At 35.5% G+C, this 19,652-nt stretch overlaps 1 pseudogene across 1 annotated transcript in view; it reads left to right on the top strand.

The window, feature by feature from the left end:
• The first annotated feature begins 2,163 nt into the window (after window positions 1-2,163).
• Window positions 2,164-19,652, top strand: part of LOC306867204 (stabilin-1-like) — a 41,535-nt pseudogene continuing 24,046 nt past the window's right edge. Inside the window, exons 1-26 of the transcript XR_013786120.1 lie at window positions 2,164-2,213; window positions 3,120-3,215; window positions 3,291-3,406; window positions 6,666-6,742; window positions 7,233-7,302; window positions 7,390-7,485; window positions 7,604-7,714; window positions 8,483-8,670; window positions 8,760-8,890; window positions 10,507-10,634; window positions 10,761-10,837; window positions 10,975-11,123; window positions 12,146-12,283; window positions 12,382-12,470; window positions 12,538-12,634; window positions 12,794-12,847; window positions 13,486-13,566; window positions 13,705-13,867; window positions 15,349-15,446; window positions 16,172-16,258; window positions 16,335-16,446; window positions 16,575-16,596; window positions 17,034-17,127; window positions 17,261-17,411; window positions 19,074-19,169; window positions 19,328-19,423. The product of XR_013786120.1 is annotated as a stabilin-1-like (transcript). The remainder of the gene's footprint in view (window positions 2,214-3,119; window positions 3,216-3,290; window positions 3,407-6,665; window positions 6,743-7,232; window positions 7,303-7,389; window positions 7,486-7,603; window positions 7,715-8,482; window positions 8,671-8,759; window positions 8,891-10,506; window positions 10,635-10,760; window positions 10,838-10,974; window positions 11,124-12,145; window positions 12,284-12,381; window positions 12,471-12,537; window positions 12,635-12,793; window positions 12,848-13,485; window positions 13,567-13,704; window positions 13,868-15,348; window positions 15,447-16,171; window positions 16,259-16,334; window positions 16,447-16,574; window positions 16,597-17,033; window positions 17,128-17,260; window positions 17,412-19,073; window positions 19,170-19,327; window positions 19,424-19,652) is intronic.

Below are 19,652 nucleotides of genomic sequence, written 5' to 3'. Positions count from 1 at the left end.
AAGTGCTTTGAGAGGCTAGTCATGCATAACATCAAAACCAGGCTCCCCAACACACTCCTATTTCAACCGACGCAGCTTTTGTAGTCTTTACGGTAGTGGTAACTGGCAGACTCCGGTCCGAATTCGTGAAGGCTTTTGACATAATGAAATAAATAAATACCAAACGCTAATTTAATGAATCAAATTTATATTAAGCACGTCAAGGTCAGCTCTAGAGCCATTTGGTGCAGTCGTGCGTGCAGTGATGAGAGCAAAGAGCGGACAGATGAAACTCTGAGTGAAAAACGATGGAATTTTAAAAAATTAGGAAAGTTGACGGGGTCCTTAAAAAGTCTTAAATGGTACAAGAAAGTCTTAATTATGATTTCAGGAGGTCTTAAATGTGGGGACTGAATGACAAGAATTGCGATTAAACTTAAAAAGGTTATTAATTCAATAAATATGAGCGCTGCACGTTTCAGATTCAGCTGCTGCGCTGCTTTGTGGAGTCTGTCTCTTGGGCTTGTGTACTGCCATTCCGCTGGAAGAGAATGATTGACTCTGTCAATAGTGTCTCTATTTAGCAGAAAGACAATAGCAGGAACTCTCAAAGTCTCAAACTGATGACACAGCAGTGCTGCAGGGTGAATGCAGCTGTTTTTTTTTGCTAACTATATAGAACGTCTGCTTTCCAATTTCTATCTACTGTAATCTAACTGAATTTAGCCATTTTTTTCCAACAGCTGCATTAAAAATAAATTTTTTACAAAGAACACTTTTCTTCATGGTAAAAAGGAGATGTAAAAGTTCATGATTCTTCAAACTTCATTTTATCATTCCTGTAGCTCAAATGATAGAGCAATGTGCTAACGACTTCAAGGTTCGACTCCCACAGAAAATGCCAACTGATAAAATAGTTTAGATAAATGTGCTACTAAATGTGTGAATGTCACTCTTTAAAAATCTTTTTTTTTTTTTTTTTTACAAATTTCTTTTTTAATAAGAAGTGAACCACAACTCTAACTCTAGTGGTGCTGGCACTATTTATGTGACCCTTTGAAATAAAAAAAATGTGCTAATTCTCAGTGTTCCATTTTCAAATTCTGCTGAAACCTGCAGTCTTGTCAGCTGACAGACATGGACTTCCCAAACCATCACTGAGGCAATGCGGTAGAGGAAATCTGGTGATTTTCCTATCAGGAAAAGATGTTTTTCTCACCCTTTCTCTTGCTTGAAGCTGCTGTGTGGTCACATCAAACCTCTCTCGCTCAGTGGCAAGCTGTTCAACATGCAAATCCTTGAAAATACATGAGTGACATGATCTGAAGAGATTTTTCTGGAGATGTTAGAAATCGAGATGTCCTGTTGTGTGCATTGACTGGAGATAGTGGCCGGTCTCAAGAGAGGCAGTTCTGTTTGTGTTGCATGTTTATCTGTTGAATTTTCAGGATTTTTTACCAGCTTTGGGGAAGCAGACATGTCTTATCTTCTCATTTTAGGACTCATGGTACTGTGGATTTCACACATTCAGGTACGTTGCATGAAAACTGTTTGCTTACGTGTTTAGGTAACTTTTTACATGATTTGTTAAACGTTTTTTTGGACATGTACTGTGGTAATACCAAGGTATTCATTGAAAGACCATGAAAATACTATACTATGTGAATATGGACTAAAAAGTACTACGGTATTCCCATTATAAGTACAGCCATGGTGTCCAAAACAAATCAATGCAGCCATGGTACCATGTCTACTTTTTAGTATTTTTTTGTGATTAATCACTGCACCATGGTACTATTGACCCATTACACTTTTGTAAGTGTGGTATCATTTTTAATTAATAATACTTTTTTGGACATGCACTATGATAATAGCATTTTATAATATGTAAATGCCGTGCAAAAAGTGGTGGTACCATGGTACATTGCTGATATCAGATGGTAATGGTACTTTGATTTATACTATAGTTATTTACCATGATAGATAATATGACAGATACATTCAGGAAAGTTGCATGAAAAGAGGTTGTTTACGTCTTTAAGTCAGTATTTAAATGATTTATTATTCAAATATTTTTATTAATTTTCATTATTATACAACAATCTCAGCTACACAAACATATACAACATTCTACTTAAGTAAAAAAAAAAAAAAGGGGGGGAGGGAGACATACCAGGGTCAGATATGAACAATTATGAAATAGTGTCCCAGAAGAAGAAGGAACAAGAATCTTGGTAATATTGTCATTTTAATGGAGTTAATCTTCCCAGCCAAAGATAAAGGAAGGGTTGACCACCGCACCATGTCTTTAAATGATTTATTAAAAGATTTTTGTACATGCACGGTTGTATTTATTAAGGGCCATGTAAATACTATACCATATATATATGCACTTTAAAAAGTACTATGATAGTTTTGTATTTGGACTTTGGTAGTACAAATTATAATGGTGTTTACATGGTACTCCAAGGTACTTCCGAGAATACAATGTTACACTATAGTACATGCCCAAAACAAATCGAAATAGTCTTAGTCCCATGCATAATCTTTGGTATTTTTTGTAACTGATTGCTGAACCATGGTAGCCTACTGGCCTAGAATGTTTTTGTAAGTGTGGTATAATTTTTTAATATATAATACTTTTTGGACATGACATGTACGAGGTTATACAGTGGTTTTCTTTGAAATGCTATTCAAATGCCTTACAAAAAGAGGTGTCACCATGGTACATTGCTGAAATCAGATGATTTATACTAAGGTTTTTAGATACAACCAATGGTAATTAATGATAGTAGCCTACTACTTGGCCAAAATACATGGTAGCCTTATATTTATGGGAATATGATATTATCACATTTTTGGACGTGTATGACAATACCATGGTATTTTAATGCCATGAAGTACTATAAATACTATGGCATAAACATTTGATCTCCTCACTAAAAATGGTAGGCTACTTTACCACAGAGTAGCCTATATTCGTGTTTAAAGAATAGTTTTTAATACATTAATGATTTTTCTAAATGGTTTACGTGAATTTTGAACAATATTTTGCGATACGAAATGCTTGTTCTCTAGCCGCCTTTTGCTTTTGTTGTTGTTCCAGGCCGTTTCTAATCGCTGCGGTGCGCCCGTTACAGTCCTTCACAGGACTGCCTGCACATCCTGTGCCACTTCCGCCGCCGTTGTTTGCCCGCGAGGGTTCAGGAAATCACCCAGAACCCCGAAATCTGCAGGTGTGTGATTATCCAGGCTTTTCCTTTCTGTTCGCTCAGAAAGTTTGTGTTCTAATGCGTTCTGTGCTGTTTCAGATACATTGTGGAGATCGGCAGTCGCCAAGTAGAGCTGTCAGGGTGCTCTCATAGCTGTCAGGGCGTTACAACAGTCCAGCACTGCTGTCCTGGCTTCTGGGGGCCCCTGTGCTTGCGTGAGTTACTATGGCCTAAAAAAAGTGTTTCTCCACTTGAGAACTTAATTAGTGCTGTCAACGATTAATCGCATCCAAAATAAAGTTTTAGTGTACATATGAGTGTGTTCTGTGTATATTTATTATGTAGGCCTATATATAAATACAAACAAATGCATGTATATATTTAAGAAAAATTTTATGTTTATATATTAAATATATTTATGCATAGTATAAAATATAATAATGTAAATATATCACTGTATATACATGTAAGTATTTTCAAAATATATACTGTATTTATATATACATAATAAATAAACACAGTACACAAGCATTTATTATGTAAACAAACTTTTATTTTGGATGCGATTAATCGCGATTAATCGTTTGACAGGACTCATTTTAATATGTCATTGCTTTATATCCTCCCGGTGCCAGGATTAAACTTTTGTCCTCTTTAGTGGACAGTATATTTTAGTGAATTTCTCTGAGAATATACACATGCCACAGTTTTAAGTCTGGATGTCTTGTAAAGAGCATTCAGGGCTTTTCATAGATACCAAATGTTTGGAAGTTTTACCATGACCACTCCCTCTCCTTGGTCTTTAAAAATAACTGACATTAATTTAGCCAGTTTTACTAACAGCTTGCACCAGCGCAAACCTTCTTTTGGCATTAAAATAGTACTGTCAGGTTTTACTAAAGACGCGCAGTGACGAATTAGCGCTGAAAAGGCGTGGACACAGTCATCTTTGCGCCTGACCTTATTGAATATGCATTTCTAGTAGTTTCCCTTTCAGACTCAAAATTTATGGCCGAGAGTATTCAAAAGAATCACGCAACGAGATTTACTAACTTTTGCGCTCGTTAGATTACTGGCATTTGCGCCATTATTTAACGCACAAAAAAAGCATGTCTTAAACTATTTTGATCTTGAAATGGATGTAATTTGTTGCTATGAGGAGACACTGCGGAGAACAGAGAGCGCGTGGTAGAAGGGAGAGGATTTTTTCCACACGTATTAATTTATTTTGAGTGCCACAATTATCCGAATATATCATTTGCCAAGCCATGTTATTTTTAATTTGCTTCAGGAAATAAAAGACGACTTGGAACCCTCAACTAGGAGTCACGCAATACCAGGTCTATCAAAAGTGCTGCAACCCTTCATTTTTTGGCTTCCGGTTCTTTTCAACGTACTGTGGCTTATTTCTTTATTGTTAATTCGCGACTACGCAAATTTGCTCTGCGCTTGATATACAGTATTGTGTTGGTTGATATGTAAATGAGATGTTGCGTCTGTGCGCGTTGTTAGTAAATCAGTAAATTTTGTTAATAAATTTCCCCTCCCATCAGCGCTGTTATGGAGTTACGCTCTCATGCCAATTTGCCCTGTTTAGTAAAACTGACCCTTAAGCCAAGCTCACACTACAGGATTTTTTAAAATCCTAACCGATTATGAAATCTGGTTGCAGCACACACAAGGAGAATCTTTGCACATTATTTTCCCTCAAATCTTAAATGGTTCATCGGATGCAAAATTCACTTTTCAAGTTGTTTAAACATAAATGTGTGTTGGAAGTGTGTATACACTTCCAACCTATTATTATACAAATCCACCCAGTGTTTTTTTTTTTTTAAATCCCTATTTTAAAATCCCCTTTCTCAAATCAGGCTGTTCTGAGATTCCTGTACAGGCCCCTCCCACGATAATTGACCAATAGGCCATTTTACCTTAGACCCAGTTTAAGCGATTGAAGTGTTTTGTTGTTAGATGTAATAATCAATATAGCAGTCGTCATTTACTCCTGACTTCTGAGCCTCTGAAGACGCAGAGGATTAATGTTACTTTCATTTTGAAGGGAATGCGTCAATCCCCAATCTACCTAAATGCATCTATGTTCGCACGAATCATTCGTGATCCAGCTTCATCTACAGAAGAAGTGAGTATGAAGGTTTTTTATGAATCTTTGCAAATCGCCTTTCCTAATAATGTGCTTGTTAGCCAGTTTCGCAGCTGAAGTAAACAGTACTTGCTCGTCACCCCACGGAAGAGAGGGGCGTGGTCAGCAGAGTTATTAGCATTTACAGCAACATTGACTAAAAAACGGCTTACTGGCAGTAATGCAACACTATGGATTCCAACTGCCTAAAATTCCAACGAAGAAGAAGAAAACGGCTTGCTGAAAACAGAGCTGATTTTGACCCTAAAGACCCTAAACAATCATATCAACTTGTGCAAAATGGGCATCCGATGACCCCTTTAAACATGCACACACTACAAGATTTGAAAATTGAGGCGCATGGCACACTACTTAATTATTAAGATTATCATGCCAGAGGGAGCCAAATATATCAAATGTAACACTCTAATATGTAAACATCACTGAAATATCAATGACGATCTGCTGCGTGAGATCACGTGAGGCGCTCCTTCTGGCATGATAATCTTAATACTGTTTTATAGTGTACGCTGCGCCTCGATTTTCAAAACTTGTAGTGTGTGCATGTTTAAGATTTGAGGGAAGAAAATCTGCAAAGATTCTGCTTATGTGTGTGCTGCAACCAGATTTCATAATTGGTTAAGATTTTAAAAATCCTGTGTAAGCATGTTTATTATGCATTTTGGAAGACACAATAAAAGAATAGGGAAAGAACTTATATTTCAATATTCATAAGAAATAGATATTATTGTGAAAAACTTGCCAATTATTACTAGCAAGAAAACCCTCTCATAGCCATTTTACACACAATAACATAGTTGAGAATCATCCTTATACAAAGTTTGAAAAAAAAAAAAGATCCTGAAACCTAAAAAATTATTGGTGATGGAAAAAAAAGATTGTTTTTGCCTATGCATGTTCATTCATGTTTTTTTATTTATTATTTTTTTTTTTCAGTCCTGGTGTCTTCTACAGAGGACATAGCATGAAATAGCATTTTCAAAAAATTTATTTGTAATTTGTTATGCTCTAAACAATGTAATGACATGGAAAAATACTAAATTCACAAAATGTTTTTTCCCGGGTTTCAGGAGGATATAATTTATTATGACAAATTAATAAGAAATTTAAAACACATTAAAATCTATATGCTGTAATTGTCCTCACAGTTTTCAGTATATGCAGTTTCTTCTGAACTGTACCAGTTAAGTATGGCTATGGTTAAATGTATGAACAGGAAACCCAAAGATTGCTGCTTCAAATGTTATTTGCTTTACGTAAGAAAGTAACTACTAAATGATGAATTTTCTAATCAGTCCTGTATGTTTTTCCAGCTTGCCCTAGCTGGTCCGGAAAGATGTGTAATGGTTATGGTACATGTGACTCTGGAAATGGCACCTGTGTTTGTAATGTAAGTGTGTATGACTTATTTTACTGAAAGTAAACTTATTCATTAATTCTAAATAAACAGATAATATAAATAGATAATACTAATAATGTAAAATAAAAACTTACTTTTAAAAAATATTTTATTAAATATGTTAATTCAAACATTTTTGTTGAAATAGATGCATATTTATTAAATTGTTATTAAAGTGATATAAAATAATTTTTTACTTCTGCAAAATTCTGTGGTTTTTGATTTCACAATTTAATTTCACAATCTATTATGTATTTGAGCATTGTTGGGGCAAGTAATATCACAATTAAAAATAGTAATAAACAAATAAATAAATATATAATATGTTCTTTTACTTTAATTTTTATGTTAATTATATAATTTTGTATTAAATATATGTTAATTCTTTATTTAAATAAGCTTTATTCAATGAAATTTGTATCTAATACTATCTTTACTACTACTACTACTATAATAATAATAATAATAAACAATTTTTCAGGAGGGATATACAGGTTTTGCATGCCATAATTGTTTGAATGAGGACGCCTATGGAGACCACTGCCGTTCAGGTCTGTTATTTGTAGTGATTTCTGATATCACAAGCTAATAATCACCATGTTTGGAGATAAAATTGTCTATTTGTAAAACTGCTGTAGAGTGCAGCTGTGTTCATGGAAAGTGTAACTCAGGACCAGACGGAGATGGGGAATGTTACTGTCAGCCGCCATTTTCAGGACCAAAGTGTGATAAGGGTAAATTAGGGCCTATTTCTGTAAGCTTATCTACCCGTGGTGCAATAAATATCCACTTATTCCTAGTAAATATCATCATGTTGATTTTGTTAAATCACACTTATTGTTTCCTGTGCAGTTTCTTCATCCTGCTCAAACTGCCCGGCCTATTCGTACTGTAAGGGAGACAACACAAATGCTGTGTGTGAATGTGTACCTGGATACAAGAAGATTGGAAATGCGTGTATAGGTATTTCTAATGTTTAGCGACATGAAATGTATGTTTGTTTTGTGTCACGTTTTGAAAATATAGGTTAATATTCCGCTAATTTTAAGGCAGGACGTCCCAGGTGAATATGGTGAAAAATTAACTAACAGATAGCACCATATTTCCCCAGCTGAGAGTTTCAAGCATTTTTATCTTGCAAGTTTTCAGAAATTTTATGTTTAATGAAATATTTGCTTACATTTTCTAAAACAATGGAAAATGCCAAGTTCAAAATAGATGTTTAATTTTATTGACATATTAGAGTTAAAGCTTTTTACTGATGGGATTTTGGATATCTCTTTTTATCACTTCATAAATCAGAAAATACTGTCGACAGCCAGAAAATATACATTTTAACCATGTTTTTAGGAATAAAATGTTGTATAAAACCAAGCGAATGATATATGAACAAACCCCACAGTAAAATCCTTCAGAATACAGATAGGAATAAAACTGTAAGTTTTGGTGGATGTAAGTGCTACTGAAGTGGAGGAAAAACTTTTTTACATTAAACTGCTTTTAATGTACTGTAACAGACACAAATAGATAAACTGCAATAAAATAAACACTCAAAAGTATTTTTGCGGATGCTTTCTTTCCACTAGCCTGAAACAACATGTTATGAAAAGCCAAGTAAACCCAAATCTCAAAATTGAAAACAAAGCTTTTTCCTGTGGTGACTTGACTTCAAATTTCTCAACCATTTTAGAGGCTAGTTCCTATCCATAATCTGTTTCTATCCTGTTCCAGGCGTGTGTTTGCAAGGAATTTGCGATGTTAACGAGAAGTGTTCATTTAGCGGTGGGAAGTTTCAGTGTGAGTGTGAAGAGGGATTCAAGGGAGACGGCAAACACTGCCTTCCCATCAACCCCTGTGACACTAATAATGGGGGCTGTCCTGCAGAGTCCACCGTCTGTGAATTCACAAGCCCAGGGAAGGTGAGCAGTGTACTGTGCGATAGAATCTGAAACTAATGATGCATTCAATGCATAATTGTTATATGAGTTTTGTGTGTGTTTCTCTCCAGTCAAAATGTGTTTGTTTGCCTGGAATGGAGTCGTCTGATCCGTCGAAGGGCTGTACGCAAAAAACGGCCTGCACACCGGGTTCATGCCACGTCAGCGCCCGCTGCGAGACCAACTCAGATGGCACACCCAGGTCTGTCCCGGTGCTTCTCTCATGATAACATGACAAAAGCAACTTTCACTTCCTTCAACACCACCACTGTAATGACTGAGAGAATCTTACAAAACCTGTCCAAGTCCATCTAGGTCACATTTCACCCCCAACAATAAGAATATTGAAAATGAATCATGTTTTTGGACCATTTCAATTTTCAAATATTTAATGATATTTAAAAAAAAAAAAATCCCCACACTTTTCCTCCTGCATTATCATTAAATAATTAAATAGGTTTTATTATTAATTTTTAACAGCATGAAAAGTACCATGAAATGCTCTTTAGCATCAAATATTTTCTGGATCTTCTCTGTTGTCGTTTGCTCCATCCATCAAAGGACATTTGAAATGTTTTATGTAGTATATTAATGCTGAATTTTATTAATACAGATTAATTGTATTAAAGTAACTACAGTCCTAAAGATACTTATTTAAACATCTGGATGCATTACAGTAATATTAAAAGCAAATAATTTAGAGGAAATATATATACAATCTAAAAAGGGTCCTAAAATAGACTTATTCAATTTAAGAAATTATATTTAGTTTAATGAAAATGAAGCTTATTTTTTAGAACATTGCAATGTTTGGAATTGGTTTAAATATAAATCAGTATAAATTAAGAATAATTTGTTTATTAATTTTGTATGCATTTAATTTTTTTTTATTAGAATTAAGCACATTTCCCACTAAATTGTAATCACCATAATGCAGATAAATTTAAATTTCATTACTGTAATTTGAAATGCATTATTTGTTTTTAAATATTTAAAGTATTTAAACAGCATGTGATTGTTAGTTGTACCACTTTTAAATTATTGACACATATGGATGCATTATGCTAATATAAAAGGAACAAGATATAAAAGAAAATTTTTTTTAATTGTGATTTTAAATAATGTTGCAATGCAAAAATGTCTTTTAAAAATGATAGACAATTAAAGATGCACACCTATATTTGTTTATAAGAGTAAACATTTATCTCAATTGATATGATCAGACATTTATTGCCTTTTAAGTACTAAATATTAAAAATGCATGTTTTTAATCAAACTTCTTCTTAAGGGAAGTTTCTTAAACATGAAAAACTGAACAGCACTTCCCTGAACATTATGAAAATGTTATGTAGACATTGCATTAACTGCTCAATGTTCTCTCCCTTTGGAGAAACACTCATGTATGGCATCTTTAACACACATCAGTGTAGTAATATACTGAATTGCGTTAATTATGATATAATTGGTAGAAAAACAACTGAATCCCTTAATTAACCATGGTTTTATTAAATTAAAAGTGTTGTAACCATGATTTTTTTGGGCATATTGATTACCATTTGTACAACGACAGTTTTACCACAAATACCATGGTTAAACTATGGTTAGTGTAGCAAAACCAGAGTTAATTTGGTTTTACTAAAGTAACCATGTTTTTTAATTCTTTTTATTTGTAATAAAACCATGGTTAATTTTCATAAGGGATGACCTTGTAAAGAGATCAGGATTAAGAGATTCTGTTGCGTCATGTATAGCTGAGATGTTTTGCTCAGATGCTCACAGAAGGCCAGGGGTATAAACCGAGACGTTTCATTCATTCAGCTGCCACTGCAACGCTCAGCAGATCAGCGATGGCAGACGTTGCTATGGTAACCTCATGGAAAGAGTTCTGGAGCTGGACAGAGAGGGCAGTCAGGCAGGAAACCTCACTGGAAGCGTTTGGTTCTTTGGTGGGTCCGCAGAGATCACCAGACCTGCTTTCTTGCGCTTTTTTCTCATCCAGCATTGAGTGAACAATTGAATTTGTTTTATCAGTTTGAAAGCAGCCTGCACTGACAGTGTGTGGTGTTTTTCAGAGCAAGCGTGTGAGTTCACACTCAGCCAGCATGGCCCGTTCACTGCGTTCATTCCTGTGGGACAGAATCCTTTCCAAGTGGGTTGAAGCAGACTGAAAACACCCAAACAGTGGCCTGGCAGTTTGTGTTTCACGTCCTCATAATGTTTCTTGCTTTTTGTGTGACAACTTCATGTTTGTCGAGAGCAGATGTTTACGTATGCTGTGCTCTTCAGACGCTTGCAGGAAAATCCTCGAGCAGCGTCCTGAAGGCAGTGTGCAAAAATCACCAGAACTCTAAATCAGACAGAAACTCTACAGTGATCTGGAGGGGAAAGACATGTGGATGTACGGAGGAGAAAAGATCAGATTCAAAACAAAAAAGGTGTCCATCCATCCATTCACCTATCTATTCATCCATCTATCCATCCATCCATCCATCCATCCTTCTTTATGTCATTCTATAATTATGTCATTGTTTATCATTCTATCTATCATACTAGCTACCATTCTACATCATTCATTCTATCCTGCTGTCTATCGTTCTGTCATAATGTCTGTCATTCTCTTTGTTGTGCTATCTATCATTCCACTTATCATTCTATCATTCTATTTATCGTTCTGTGAGTGTCTACTGGTTTAACACTCCATCTATCGTCCTTTACATTGTTCTATCTATCATTCTATCATTGTATCGATCGTTCTATCATTCTGTCAATCGCTATCATACTATCATTCTTTCTATTGTACTAACATTCTGTCTGTCATTCTACATCAATCGTTCTTTTTTTCTTTCTGTCACACTGTCTATAATTCCATTATTCTTTATATCGTTCTATCACAGTATCTATCATTCTATCATTATAACATTCTATCTGTCGTTCTATTATATTGTCTACCATTCTTTCTGTTCTTTATATCATTCTATCTATTTATAATTATGTATGTATCATACTATCTTTCGTTCTATCTATCATTTTAACATTCTATCGATCGCTCTTTCCATCGTACTGTTTATAATTATTTTTTTCATTCTTTATATCGTTTTATCCTTCTATTGTTCCGTCTGTCAATCTATTGTTTTGTCTATCATTCTTTATAGCGTTCTGTCTACAGTAATGTCTTCCATCGTATCTGTCGTATTATACTATTTATCATTCTGTCTATCATTCTATCAGTTTGTCTCTCTATCATACTATACATTGTTCTATTTTACAATGTATCGTTCTTTCTATTGTGTTATCTAAAATGCTGTCGTTCTGTCTGTGGTTCTATTGTTCTTTCTATTGTTTTGTCTATCATACTATCTATGTCTGTCTATTGTTCTATCCATCATTCTCTCATCAGTCTATTTTTCTGTCTGATCTATTCATGTATCCATCCATTGATTTGTGCATGTGTCTGCAGCACTTTATCCTGATGAGGGATCCAGACGTGTTGTTTACTGTACTTGAGAGCGATATCCCAGCATCCAACGGAATAATTCATATTATTGATAAGCCCTTTACTCTTGCTCATATCGAGTCTTCAAACAACAACATGGAGGTAAATCTGTTCAGCCTGTTTCACGAGCAGCTGATCTAATAATATCTGATGAATGACACCGCACCAACCTCAACATGTAGATGTTCTAATATCTCAAGTTCTCCTCAAAGACCATCGGGGAGATTTTCAGAAAGGATGACAGGTTCAATCGATTCCTGTCTCTGGTTGATGTGAGTGATCTCCTCTCGTGCTCTTTTTCTGCATTTCTCCACTGAACCCAAGCATTGAGAACATTTTCTCTCTTTCTGCTGCAGAATTGTCAGAGGTTCAGGTCCGCTTACAGTGTTTGTTCCAACCAACACAGCCATAGACAAATCCAGAGATGGAAGTCTTATGTACATGCTGAATGAAGTAAGCTGCCACTATATGCTTTCTGCCTCAAATGAAGTTGGATTTGTATAAACAAATTATTCAGAACAAATATTTACTCAGTGTTTTAATCAGATCTTTAGGATATTCATATATTTGTTCATATAACACACACTGATCTTTCATCTCTTTGTTTTAAAGGCCAAACCTAAGCTTCAGATGCTTCTGAGACACCATATGCTCTCCCTGGCCGCTGTAAGTCTCCTTTGACATACAAAATCATTTCCCACAGTTCATTTGACTTTAAAATGAGGCATTTATGAATGTTGCTTTCCATGAAATGGTTTGACGAATGCAAAATTGGAAGTTGGGGAAGCACATATTTGCTTTTTGTCACACCTCCAAAGCTACGATACATGCTAATGCTAGTCATTTTCAGGTTATATTAAAAGTTGGGACATTCCTATTCTAGAGAGCATTTGATTTGGGTTGTTGGGGCGAATGTTTAAGTCATATCAAGATGGTAAACCTTATTCTGTGAAGCTCTTGCGAAATTAGCATTTGCTGCTAATTTGCTGCTCAGCATACATTATCATAAGAGCAATACTTTTGGTCCATTTTCCAAAAGGTAGCTGTATTTGTCAAGTGTTTAGCAATACACACATACACAGATAGCCTCAAAGTTAACAGACATTAATTAAAAATCTTAAAAATCTTTAATCTAGGATGTAAGTGCAATATTTAGTATAATCTTTGAGTCAGTGAGTTTTAAAATAATATGTATATTTATGTTTTTAAACTAGTCTTAAACCAGCACATTTGGTGAAATCTTTGGCCCAGTTTCATAGTTGTGAAATGGATAACATACATCATGTCAAATATCTTTGCCTTAGGTCACTGTGGACCAGCTTGCTAGCATGTCTGAGATTACAACAATGGCCAATGAGATCTTAAGGATCAATGCCTCTGAGGATGTAAGTGAATGTTTCTGTTCACTTCTGTTCCTCATTCTGTTTTTAAATGAAAAATTTGGTGACTTAATGACATTGTAATAATGGGAAATCGAAAAATGACGGAACTGTTGGATTTACACTCTCTAAATCAATCCACAGGGAAGAGTCTTCCTGGGCGATAAGGGAATACCTCTCGAAACGAAAGACATTGTCGCATCTAATGGAATCATTCACATAATTGATGGAGTTCTTGTACCTTCCTCTATAGTTCCCATAATGCCCCATCGATGTGACATTAATGGGAGCAGGATCTCTTTTGTAGGTGCCTTTTGATGCGTGACTACACATAGTTGTTGCTAGCAAAACAAATATTCAACACCATAATTCTATTCCATAATTAAATTCTTCCACCATAATTCTATGGGGAAGTCGTGGCCTAATGGTTAGAGAGTTGGACTTGTAATCCGAAGGTTGCGGGTTCGAGTCTCCGGCCGGCAGGGATTGTAGGTGGGGGGAGTGAATGTCCAGCGCTCTTATTGTATAATTTTGTTTACTCACTATAGCATTATCTTATTCAAAATGTTAGACATGTTTAAGAACATAATCCATGTAAACTATGCAAAGTGTGATATCCTAATATTAATTACTATTATACTGGATGTCTAAATACTGATTATGGGTCTTGGAGTGCCATCCACTGGCCATACTGATTATAAGTCTTTAAGGGCCATGCACTGGTCGGATGCAGGTGTGTGAACTTAGAATAACCCGAGGAACTTTGGGTGATTTCCAGAATATGACAGATACATGTAAACAACTATGATGTATGTCTTCTGGGATCACTGCCAACCAATGGGAGTGATACAACTGTGATGTATGTCTTCTGGGATCACTGCCAACCAATGGGAGTGATGGAATAAAGAACTTTTTACTTTTTAAAAATGGCGGATCTGGCCAAATGCCACCATTAAAATTGGACCAGGTGGGCTAGTAATTAATTGTGGTAAATCAGACAGACATAACCAATAAGAAAAACAGGAACTACCAAATTTGGGCAATAAAAAGTGTATATATGAAGATGTACCAACACTGAGAGCTCAGAGGCAGTTGATGTGGCGGCTGCGTTCTCGGCTTTATTGTTTTGTTATAATAAAGTCTTTTCTTCCACATTTGAAACTCTGCTGTTTTGAGCCTTTCTAATTGCACCAACTGAGATCCAGACGAGACAACCTCGGCGTGCCACGACACTCTCTGCACCCTCAATACCACGACTGAGGTGCCCTTGAGCAAGGCACCGAACCCCCAACTGCTCCCCGGGCGCTGCAAAATGGCTGCCCACTGCTCCAGGTGTGTGTTCACGGTGTGTGTGTGTGTGTTCACTGCTGTGTGTGTGCACGTTGGATGGGTTAAATGCAGAGCACGAATTCCGAGTATGGGTCACCATACTTGGCTGAATGTCACTTCACTTCACTTCACTATTCAACATAATTTCATGGATAATAAAACAAGATTTTCTATGAATTCTGTGAAAAATGTTGCTTCGTTTCATAGGGTACCCGTGTCCGATGCAGCCATATCCATGAGACACAATGTCCGCCTGGAAGTTTTGATCTGGTATTTGATGTTTTCAATCATTTATGAACTATATCAGCAATTAACACATTTATAATCAATATATACTTATTAAAAGACATTTTAAATGAATGTATTTTCAAAATTACAACAACCAATTAAGAAAATCTAAACATCAGCACTGTTTCCAGCAGAGCTCTTAAATGATGTCACCTAGGGACATCATTTAAGAGGCTGCGAACCAATTCCTGATCGCCGATGGTCGTATTCTTTATTCGAGGAAGGCTGTGCCAAATACTGCAACATTACTGAGAGGGTATGAAAACAAGGTTTGAGATTCCACATACAAACACAACCTTCCATAAATGTCTGCAATTGTTGTAAAATTGTAAAAACAGCATTTTCTACATAGGTAAATAGTTTTTTATCAATAACTTATGAACCTTTCAAGACAGATCTACTATATATATCTACAAGGTTGATCCTCAATAGTATATACTTCAGATGAAGCCATCAACCTACATTATTTCAACTTATTTTTTAAAGTAATCCCATTTAGCAGCAGAATTCATGATGAAAAACTACATTACCCATGATTCTGTACAAAACATACCACATGAGCTTGTAAATAAACGCATATTTTGCAATAAAATTAAACTATATTGTTTCTACTGATATAATCAACAACTTTAAATGAATAGTTTTATATTTTCGATATTGTTTAATTTGATTATATCATTCAGTGGTTCAGTAGTTCCATTAAATACACAGTCTTGTACCTTTTGTCTTTTAGTCCAGTTTGTTTTCTCTTTGCTTCAAATCAAAGTTTGTAATGTTGTGATTCTTCTCGGAGCTAGTTGGCTTGGTTCAGGGTTTGTAACTTTTTAATGAAGACTTATGACGTTTTTAAAATTCTATTGGGGAAAATAAATAGCAAAAATGGTTTCGGAACCGATACCACTGAAAACGTGGGCGGGCACTAATGCACTCAGTTTATAACCAATAATCTGTATGAATACAGAGGTTTGTGAGACGTGTGACATCCTGTTTTCAGATGCCACAGTGTTGCAGTGGTTTCTATGGGCCAGACTGTAAACCGTGCATTGGGGGTTTCCAGCACCCGTGTTATGATAAAGGGACTGTAAGTATGCAAATATGAACTCACTACGGTCGTGACTGGAAGTTCTGGTGTTTATTTGTCGTGTGTCTGTTCGTAGTGTTTTGATGGCATCAATGGGAATGGCTCCTGTAAATGTGAACCAGCGTTTACAGGTGTAGGCTGCCACCTCTGCTCAAACCCCAAAAAACATGGAGAGAACTGTGATGAAGGTGAAGTTATATACATTATATACTTTCATAATACCGCCTCTTCTGTCTCTGTCTAAAGCGTAAATCTGCTGGTACAGTACCAGCGTCCGTGACCTTCTCTTCTGCTCGTGCTCTGTTTGCTCCTGTAGATTGCCGCTGTGTCCATGGTGTGTGTGATAACAGGCCTGGCAAATATTTAATTTTTTTCTTTATTAATTTATTTTATTTAGAATTATATTTTTTTACAACCCACTACTTTTACTCTGTAGTGCACATTATTTCCATTTTATTTTATTCTATTTTAGAATTTTTTTATTTTATTTTGGACATCATTTTGGCAAATATTTGTTTTTACTATTTTATTTTATTTCAGTTTAGTTTAGACAAAATGTTTGGCAAATATTTACCTTTTGTTTTTGTTTTTACAAACCGATACTTTTACTCTGCAATGCACATTTATTTTTATTTTGTTTTGTTTTTTTTCAACCCAGTACTTTTACTGCAGTGCCTACTGAAGCAAGCATATCAGTAATGCCAGTTTATGTGCTGATTTGTTAATCGCCATCAATCTTTGGCATGTTATTGATCTGTCGTCCATTGTGCTATAGGTGTGTTTGTCTGCCTGGATACGAAGGAGATGGTTACACCTGCACTAAAACCAATCCTTGCCCCCAGCCTCAGAGAGGAGGTTGCGACGTTTATGTGAGATTATGTGTTTATTTCCCTTTTCCAGCAGTTTGCCTAATCTGAAATCTGAAGTGATGTCATTCTGATCAAATTAAATAATTATAATTATAAAAGTAATAATTTTGAGCTTAACTTTTTTGTTTTATAGGCCGAATATATGTACGATGCAGGAAAGGTAAACTGTGTTTGTATGGAAGGATGGACATGGCGATTTGTGTGTGGGAATCAATAACTGCTTGAGTGAGAGCCGTGGTGGATGTCATGAAAATGCACATTGCACAGTTGCTGGACCAGGACAGGTAATACTGAACAAGCTGTGAGGATACAGTCTGTTAACGTTCACCAGAGCGACGTCGCACTGAACGCTCTTTGTTTGCATGCGTCATTGTTTTATAATAGAATAAATGAAACGGGACAAAGTTAATCTTGACAAACTATATATCATTCTGAAGGTCTAAGCCTCAAGCATCGACGACAGATCGCTGTTTTTCGATGGAAAGCTTATAAGGAATGTATTTGCTACATTTGTGTAAGCAGTACACATCCAAACACGCAGAGTAAAAAAGCAGTACGTACCTTTATCATTGTAATAACGAGCCACAAACGCGTCCACTGCTGAAATCCCAGTTTAGTTAGAGAGGTAAGGGTCCACAGAACAACATCCAGCGAGCACTTTTAGTCCAGCGAAACAATAACGTTGTAATAAGGATGAATATTCCTTTGTTTACGTTTCATTTCTTCAGAGAGTTATTGTTCGCGTCCGTTATGGAATAAATTACGTCTTGGTGGTAAAAAACAACAACACGTTGTAGCATACAGTTTTACAAACAGAATGAGACCGTCCACGGAAAAAAAAAAGTCTCAGAAAAGCGGAATATAGATTGTTTGAATTTGGCGCTCCCTCCTGCCGGCTCTGACGCAGGCTATGACGCTGTCATCTGAGCGGGGCTTAATTTAGCGATCTGCTTTTTACATAAAAAAGCTGTTTTTTTTTTCTTCTACATTTTTTATATATGTGTGTGTGTGTGTATTGTGTGGGGAATGTGGCCGTATCTGCATGATTATAATATATGGACGGACATCAGCGTGTTTATTAGCGACTCTATGACGGCTATCATTGTGATTCATTGATCAGCTATTATTGATTATATGGCCCATCTGTTTTATTATCATCTGAATGGAAGCACATCAGCGTGTGTTTACTGACTCTATGACCATGTCTGGCAATATCACTTCACGTCTGGCAGTGATATTTATCATTGTAATAACGAATAACGAAGAATACTTCAGTATACATACTATATACAAAACATTTTTTTTTTCTATTTTTTTTTTCCATTTTTATTACTCAAATAATTATTTTTGTATTTTTTTGTGCTCAAATAAATCTGTCTATTATTTTATAATTGAAAAACTATGCAGGAATATGTATAATGACTAAAATAGCTTGTATAATTCTGCAATCCATTTGGTGGTTATTTTTCCTCAAACAGGGGGGTGGGGGGACTATAAATAGTTTCAGAAAAAATATTGCAGGAATCTCATTTTTCATGGTATCTTCTTCAAATTTGAAATATAAACTCATGAGACACATGGCTTTCAACCCATTACTTTTCTGGATTGCTCCAGGACTTATTTCATGTATTTGTATATGAAATAAAAAAACATTCAGTGTGGAAAAATATTTTTCAAGGCACATCAGTGTGTATAACTTTTTATCTTTTTGAGCATTATCAACTCTGGATGATGGATAGTAAAGCCAAGAGTGTCTTCTTTCCAAAGATACCTAATTTGTGTGTGTAGCATACTTTGTCACGAACTGTTACCATTTTAATTTAGGTAGGTTATTTTCACCTATGAGGCCCACAATGGGGGCGAAGGTTAACAGGTTTTTAGTATAAAATAAATATTACTATTGCAAACCCAGAACTGAGTTTTGTTCAACCTATTTCTCTGTTCAGAATGAATGTAGCTGCAAGAAAGACTACATGGGAGACGGCGTCGTCTGCAAAGTCGTCAACCCCTGTTTGTCAGATAACGGAGGCTGCCATTCTCTGGTCTGTATTTCATGATTGCAGATTTATCTGTTAAATACATCTGTACATCTCTGAACAACCTGTCAAAATACGGATGCTGGTGAAATTAAGGCTAACACTCCTTAATACATGCAAGAGCTAGCGTGTAATGTGGCGTAACAGTATTATAATGTGTTCAGGCCACAGGTAAATTAAAGAGCCCAGGAATACGTGAATGCGTGTGCCGAAACGAATACGAAGGCGACAGACTCACATGTTACGGAAACATGCTTGTGGTAAGATGATGCATTTATGCATTTATTTAATTGTAAAGTTATAAATTAGTTATCAACAACATTGTTTTTAGGCTGTTAAAAATGCATAAAAATGGTTTAGTAATAAATAATAGCAATAAATGTATTTAATTTTTTTTACATTTTATTTAAATGATTAAAAGTTAGTACTAATAACATAACTAATTAAAACATACATAATTGTTTTTCATTTTTTTTTATACATTATATT

The sequence above is a fragment of the Barbus barbus genome (genome assembly GCF_936440315.1).
Source record: "Barbus barbus genome assembly, chromosome: 49".
Taxonomy (NCBI): Eukaryota; Metazoa; Chordata; class Actinopteri; order Cypriniformes; family Cyprinidae; genus Barbus; species Barbus barbus.
This window is presented reverse-complemented; position numbering and strand designations above follow the sequence as displayed.